The sequence below is a fragment of the Grampus griseus genome, assembly GCF_964374135.1.
Source record: "Grampus griseus genome assembly, chromosome: 3".
NCBI lineage: Eukaryota > Metazoa > Chordata > Mammalia > Artiodactyla > Delphinidae > Grampus > Grampus griseus.
Genome location: NC_139019.1, coordinates 127846917 through 127852916, shown reverse-complemented (window position 1 = coordinate 127852916; position 6000 = coordinate 127846917).

Genomic DNA, 6000 nt, shown 5'->3' with positions numbered 1-6000 from the left:
CTTTCCCTATTTGCAAAATGGGATGACACTAATGGAAATATTTTGAAGAATAAACTATATAAAATGCTAGGAATGACTGACACTCTTAGAAGGAAAAAAAGCCCAGCTGAGAACAAAGCAATCACATACACCATCCTTTCTCCCTACTCATTGTGGTTATAACTGATATCCCAGGCATATCTTTCAGTCCTCAAAGACTTTGGTACCTGGTGGAGAGTATCCCTCTCTACAAAGTCCAACATCATGTTGGGTGTTTCATCTCTACACGTATAAATCCATTCAACACCCTGACCATTCTATTTCATGACCATCTCACCTCTAGTGACCCCCTCCACTCCATCTGAGACAATCTGTCTTGCACCATACTCTAGATATTTCCTTTAACCATAACTATTCTCTTTCCAAAATCACATATTGATGAATCCCATTCAAGCCATAATTTCCTGTTTTTCCAGTTTGCATCTTCAACTATTCCCAATGCAACAACCAGTTCATTAATTCTTCATTAATCCCCTTTTTTCTATTTATTTCTCTTATTATTTTAGTCTCCATGATCAATTATTTAAAATACTCAATGATACTCAAACTCCGTTGTTTCTCTGCTTTTTTTATTACACTTTTCAGACAAATCTCTATCTCCATTTGTAAAACTTTATCTAGTGTTTCTATGATTATAACCTGACAGTCAAGTATGATTGGTTAAAATCATAGTGTAAGGAAGAGTAGTTTAGTAAGACATCCATGCTTTAAAGAAACACCAGTTCTCTTGTGGAGCCAAGAAGCCTACATCACTCACCACCTTGTCACTAACGAGTAGATTCCTCAATAGGAGAGTCTTCCCTCTCACTCACTACTATATCCTGAGGCCAGAACAATGTCTGGCTCAACCAATCTGTGTTGACTGAATGATTGACCAGCCTAAAGCGGGCCTTCATTAACCAAGCAACCTTACAACTTTTACTGATTAACTTAGTTTCCTACTTGCTGATAAGCCTAACTGACTTGTCCTCCACCCTCCCCATACTTCCACCTGACCTCTGACCCTTCCTCCACTTCAATTCCCTCTGCCTGTCATCTCTTTGATGACTCTCAGGAGAAATCATCTCTTTGTACTTCACAAAGAAACTAGAAGCCACTAGACACTGGCTGGAGGTCCTCTACTTTCTGCTACAAAATCTAGAAACCATTTTTCCTTGTCTCACATTAGAGGAGCTGTCTTTTCCCCTTAGTCTAGGTCAATTCTCCCAACTATAACGTGTATGTCCCCTTTCCCACCTAGTCAGGAATCTTGTACACACACAGTGTTCCTTTGCTCTTTTCATGTTCTCTCTCTTTCATCTTTCTTCCATTTTTCTCTTTCTTTCAAAGGGATCCTTTTGGCTTTTAAATAAGTCTCTTCCATTAAAAAGAGTAATAATTACCAGAACTCAAAATTATCCTCTAGTCTCATTCTCATCACTCTTCTTCCCCTTCACAGCCAAACTTCTCAAAATAACGTCTACAATTGCTGCCTGTTAATAAGTCCCCATTTCCTTACTTCCCTCTGACTCCTAAGATTCAGTGCAATACACACCCGCCACCACTATGATTATACACTTTTCACAGAGTCAAGAATGATTGTGTCTTGAATTCTTAGAGGATCTCTTAGACTCTTGGGCGAGGTTCATATTCTATCTTGCTATTAAATGTTGGAATTTCTCAGTGAGCCAATCTGTATCCTGTTCTCATCTGCAGTCTTTCCCTAGGCAACCTCACCCACATCGACAGCTTTAATTATCCTCTACAAACAAAGTCTCACATATTTACATCTGTAGCCAAGATCTTCTTTATGAGTTCTAGTTACCTATATTCAACCACTTCTGGATTTTTACACATAGCTGTCATCAAGATTTATCAAAGCCAAATGCTTAAAATTAAACATAAGTTCCCCCCTAAGTTCAGAACTATTCTCATGTTCTTTATTAATATGAATAGACCTATATTTTGGCTGGTATAATTTAATAGATTGCCCTCCATTCAGTTATACCAGCCCAAACCTAGGAATCATAGTGGTCACTCTCCTCTCCTACACACACTATATCCAAACCACCAAGTATGTCTGTTTTACTCCTTAAATATCCTCCAAATCTAATTCTCTTTAGAGAATCTACTCCACAAATCTAGTGTAAGCCCTCCTCATTCATCTCATTGACTCCTACAATTGTTTCCTGATACACCCTACAACCACTCCTAACACCTCAAACTATTCATACAGCAACTGGAGGTACTGTTTTCAAATGTAAACTTGGTCATGTCACTCCCATGCTTATGATCCAACAGCTTCTCATTGTCTTAGGCTAAACACCAGAACACTTAAAATGACCCAGTAAGTCCCGCTTGACTGCACCACACGCCCCAGGATGTTTTCATACCCAACTTTCATTTGCTCTCCGCATTCCAGGCGCGTGACCCTTCATGTGGTTTCTCGAATAAATCATGCTTCCACTAGGCATGGATTCTTTTCATGCTCATCTGTGCCTAAAATTTTATCCCTGAGCTCCCTTCACCTGGTTAATTCCTACACATCCTCCAATATCCTTACCTCTTCAGAGATTTTTTTTGTCCTGCCAGACAAGACCAAGTCTCCATATTACATGCTTTCTATGCCCAGTGTATTTTTCTTTTCATCACACTTATTCCATTTGTCACCATACGTCAAAATTTAAGTGTTTATTTCATTAAATGGCTGTCCTGCCACCAGATTCTAAGGTCCATGGGGGCAGAATTATACCTAGCATAGTGTTTGATAAATAGTTTAAATATTAATACCTGAATAAATTACTCAGTAAATCCTGGTGGTGGTCGTGGTAAGAGTAATTATAAGAGTGGAGCCGTAACACTCTTTCTATGTAGACAAACAAATCTAGGGAAAGAGAATACCCAGGCCCAGCCATGGTCTCTTTTGTAGCTAACCATGTTCTCATTTTTCTGAGTCCTAAATACACCCATGGCTTAATCTGGCAGATCAAAGAGAAACAGGGAGATGAAGATATAAAGATGTGACCTTCACAGATCACGTAGTGGACCTCTGTGCTTATTGCCTGTCTGGTTCCCTCCTCCCATCTTTGAACGGGGCACTGGACTACCTCTGTAATTCACAGAATTAGGCAAGAAATATAAGCTAAGCCAATCTCATTCTTTCCTTGGGGAATGTGATTCTTAAGCAGAGATAGAGAATATAGCTGGAATTAAGCATCAGACAACAGTGTCCCAAAGATGCTGTTCATGAGCATCTACTGCTTGGCTCTTCAAAGTTAACCTGGTTCCTTTCCTGCTTGAGGCTAGGCTGTTTAGTTCTGTGAATTACCTTTAATTTTGTGAATTACAGAATAGGCTACAACTAAACAAGTTGTGTTTATTTATTTTCTTCTACAGCATTATTAGTGCTCTCCATCAAACAAAATTACCTCATGTAATTAATAAGAGGAAATTAATATAGATCAGATTTTTCCATATCAAAATACACCTTCTTTTCGAGTTTTCATACATTTATAAAAATGAATCATAGATCAGACCAAAGAAAAAAACTCAATAATTTCAAAAGGCAGGAGTTAAATCAACATGTTAACATAAAAGACTAAAAAATTCAATCATGTAAACAACAGCACAGACTTATAAACTGCCTTCAACTAAAATGTGATTGAAGACAAAAATCAATATTATATTTATGCATTCTACTTTAAACCACTTATTGGATGCCTCCCGGGTACCAGTATAATGGCCATCGATCACATCTTTTTATTAGTAGATCAAACTCCTTGAACTGTTAGTGCAGGAAAATAGCATTTATTGAATGCTTACTGTATACCAAACACTATGCTTAACTATTTATATCCACTTTGCCATTTAACCCTCACAACAATGCTAACGAGTTAGTAATTATTAATCCCATTTCACTGATGAGAAAATTGATGTTTAGATAGGGTATGTAACTTGCCCAAGGTAATATAGATTCAAGCAGCAAAATTAAACCTAGGTCTTCCTGACCAGTTCAGTATCATCAATGAAATAGCAAAACCTATGAAAGAAACATCAGACCAGAAGACCAGAAAGAAACTTGTAGAAAATCTGATTATCACAAATAAGACTTTAATGCCACACAAGCTGTCAACCTGCCGTCCATCCATCTTTCTTCCCTCCTTCTTCTTTCCTTCATGTATATACCTATCCATTTAACCAAGCTCGAGTTAGCGCTCTTTATGCTTTTACGTGGCAGCACTGTCCTAGCCATGGAAGTAGAATAGTAAGTAAGAGTGCCCTGCCGTTATTCATCTTAATGTCTTCATTGAGAAGACTGACAGTTTAAAAAAGAAACTACAAAATCTCTCGGAAGCCACCAAGTATTTTCCCAAAGTGTTATTGGAACTCACAAAAACCCTGTGAATAGGTGATATAAGAATAACCCAAATTTTCCGCATAAGGACACGGAAGTACATCCATATAAAATAACTTGGCCAAGGACCCACCCATTATGCTAAACATTCCTTAGATGGTGGAAGTGGCGTTTATATACAGGTCCTCTGACTGCTGGGATTAGGACTGCTACTTGACTCTTCCCCATTTTCTTCTCTGGTCTAAATCATGATGCTAGACTCTTTATTGAAACCAATGACAAACCTCAGCTGGAGAGTCTGAGGGCGAACTAAAGAAGAGCACATATTATGCTGAAAAGCGCTGGCATTCTTAGTTTATGTTCCTTTCCACTTCAACTGCTGTTCATACTGCTCTTCACAGCCTGCTTTGCTAAACCTGGAAAAGATTCTTTCTGAGGTATTTACAATACCCCCCTCCTTGGTTTTGGTGTTTGACCCTGAGGACAGCCATCAGATTTATCTAAAAAGAAGATTGACTTAAGAATTGTGTGTGTGTGTGTGTGTGTGTGTGTGTGTGTGTGTGTGTGTGTGTGTTAGAGGTGGGGTTGGGGAGAAAGAGATGGAGAGGCAGAGAGATTGCAAGCTAGGGAGAGAACAAACTTGGTTAGAAATTGAAATATAAAGAAACTATCAATTTGCATTTTAACCTGGGCAAGTCACTACCTCTTTCTGACCTTCAGTTCTTTCTGCATAAAATAAAGCTGTAAACCAGATAATCCCTGGGTGTCTTCCACTCGGAGAGTCGACAGTTCAAAATTCACTCTGTAAGAAACAACACTCACTTCTTCCTGTATCACCGCAGGCACTGCTGAGAACTTGGTGCAGAAATGAGTGGAGAAGTTTGAAAAACCCTACAAGCCCTGCCAGCTCAGCAGGACCTCTTCCACTGTCCTCATGCCACGTCCAAGTTCCCTGCTCTAGAGATCGTACCTGGGCTCACAGGATCATTCCAATTAACAAAGAACTGCAGAAGTTATTTAGTCGAGTGTTCCTCACACTTTAATGTACCAACAAATCTCCTGGGAGTCCTGCTGAAATGCACACTCTGATTCAGGAAGTCTGAGCTGGACCCCAAATTCTGCAAGTCTAATAAGCTCTCGTGTGACACTCACGCTACTGGTCTGTGGAGGACACTTTGAAAAGTAAGAAGGTCACTCATCGTTGTCTGATTTATAATCCTTTCCAGCAGCTCTGAGCAGTCTCCAGGCTCTCTTAAATATCTTCCCTGCTAGGAAAGTCCCTACCTCTCAGAGAGCTTCCTTTATTTGTATTCAGAGAATTCAGAGAACCATTAGAAATCTTTTCCTTGCTTTAACTTAGTATGTACCTGTTTGTAGCATCATTATTTGGATCAAAGAAGCAGCATTTTGGGAAGACTAAAATGTGAAAAATAAATTAACTTTTTTTTAGTCTCTAACACAGGCTTTACAAAGAACTTACAAAGGGAAGTTACAAAAATATATATTTAGGGTTAATTTTTTTAGTCCTATCTTTTTGACACAGGAATTCTACTTATATGTAGCCAGTTATTGAAAATGGTTTCATTCCAGTTAACTCTCCTTCCTCCTAAATTTGGTAATATGACCGT